The sequence below is a fragment of the Punica granatum genome, chromosome 4 (genome assembly GCF_007655135.1).
Source record: "Punica granatum isolate Tunisia-2019 chromosome 4, ASM765513v2, whole genome shotgun sequence".
NCBI lineage: Eukaryota > Viridiplantae > Streptophyta > Magnoliopsida > Myrtales > Lythraceae > Punica > Punica granatum.
In genome coordinates, this window is record NC_045130.1 from 27569126 (window position 1) to 27571400 (window position 2275).

Sequence of the window (2275 nt, forward strand, 5' to 3'; positions counted from 1 at the left end):
TTTATATATATATATATTCACAATATAATAGAAAAGCGTAATTTGCATATCAATTCGGATCTTGCTAAAATTAGTTTTTGGCGCATGTTTGTACTATTTAGTAGCTAATCATTTCCAATTGGTTCTACAATTAATTTCAAACGAGATCTCTGGCATTTGCTTGCAAGAGTAATAATTAATGTATTTTCAAAATTATACTATCCCTTTTACGACTAAAAAAGATAATATTTTATTCACAATTATAAAAAGAACATATAATTTGATAACAATAACCTACTAAATTAAAAGTACAATATGTCTTTAATTAAACCTAACTAATCAAGGCCCATTAAAGTTATGAATTTTAAGATTTTTACAAAGATAACATATAATAACTCTATTACTATAAATATTTAAGGCATTTCTAATTTTATTATTAGAAAGAGGAAGAAGAAAGACGGGCTGGTGGTCATCTCCTCTCCACTGCCGGCCCCCAGGTCGGCACCGTTGAAGTAGCCGGCGATCTCGTGAGGTGGCTGGTGGCCAGTGGCGACAACCATTCCCCCAGTCTGCTGCTTCCTCTACGTTTCCAGCCCATGTCTCGCTTCCTTGGAGGCGCTGCCGAAAAGTTCGACTCTGCTGATTTCTTAGCATCAACACGACTGTCAAATTTAAATCTCCCTCAGCACATCAACCAGGATTTGACATCCAAATGAAAAATTTATGGTTTTTTGGGCAAACTTGAACTTCAACAAGACATTAGCAGATAGACAAATTGAAGGGAGATAAGCAAATGCAGCAAGATGGGATGGCAGTTGCATGGGAGAGAAAGTGGGTTTTATTCTGTGGAGCCCATCAATTTGAGAAATTAGGTTCTCTGTTCGAGTTTGAACGGAAGTGGTACAGAGGAAGAAAGGAATGATTTTAAAGCTTAAAAATTGAGGCAAAGGAAGAACATGTAATCGAAGAAAAGGGAGAAGCTTTACATGATGGTTATCAAGAACAAAAGGAAGAATCATTGGCTGGCGGCGACCCCCGATCCAGATCCCTCTCCTCTCCCATGTACCCTCTCTTTTCTAGATACTGGCCACTAGCCACCCTCACGAGGTCGGCGACGGCTTCAATGGTGCCGGCGATTCCGCGGCGTCGGCTGGTGGCTGGCGGGGGAGAGGAGATGACCACCGGCCCGCCTTCCCTTCCTCTCCGTACGTCCCCCCCCCCAACCACCGTTTTCTCTTTACCTTTTATTAGTCACGTGGAATGCACGTGATTGTTCCGTCCATTTGGATGGAAAATGAAACGGCAGGGGGGGGGGGGGGGGGGGGGGGGGGGGGGGGGGGGGGAATATTTTCCCTTCACCATAGTTGAGGGGGCAAATGTTCCAAAAATATAGTTTATGGGTTATTTTCGCCTCAGTTGACTCCCAAATCTAAACGGGTAACCCATTTATAAATTCACGGAATATTGCTTGCCTTAATGTCTTAGTACACAACCACCTAAGCTAGAAAAGGAGAAATCATATCGAGTATCAACCGATATCTTGCAACAGAAAAGTTAATATATAAAACATGTCCTTTTTCTCAACTTTCACGTATATTATCCATATATACACATATATATAGATACACACACACATATATATAGATCTCATTGATAGAGTAAGTAATCGTTGTGCTACTTTTCAATTGTTGTGACGTTAAAATGTTCAGCATTCTCTGTTTTTATTGAGAAAATATTGCACAAGCAAGAGGTATGCCCAATGTGCAGAAGGCCATACGCGCAGGCATCTCTCCTGTGAAGCAAGCTAGGTCGTTCGCCATCATCCAAATTAAAGGCAACAATATTCGAGAGTCCGAGATGAAAATATATGCATAGACAGTGGTCAAACGACAAAGGCCAACAATGGAAGCTCAGGAGGGAGCCGTATGATGCAGAAATCTCACCATCTCCATGTAGCAGTCCTCCTTTCGACTCCCTAGGCTCGAAAGGCTCCGTCTTGTACACCGATATATATATATATATATATATATATATATATATGCATATAGCATGGGAAAAATAAAAAAGGGAACATCTTAATTAATGAACATACGTCTGGCACAGACTAAATCTTAAATTAAACCACTTTGCCGACAAATTATGACCTTAATCCACTATATCAGACGAACCAAGATTGTTATTTGGCTAGAGCTATTTCCATCCCCACTATGACTAATCCACCCCATTTGTTGTTAATCTTACTAAAGTGTTCTTAATACCATATTAATTACTTTAATGAATTTGGATGGAACCCTTG

At 40.1% G+C, this 2275-nt stretch overlaps 1 long non-coding RNA gene across 1 annotated transcript; it reads right to left on the reverse strand.

The window, feature by feature from the left end:
* Positions 1–204: 204 nt before the first annotated feature.
* On the reverse strand, positions 205–1213 carry LOC116203041. Its single transcript, XR_004156193.1, has 2 exons — positions 966–1213; positions 205–641 (listed from the first exon to the last, which is right to left on the reverse strand). It is a non-coding gene; the product is annotated as an uncharacterized LOC116203041 (long non-coding RNA).
* Positions 1214–2275: the final 1062 nt, after the last annotated feature.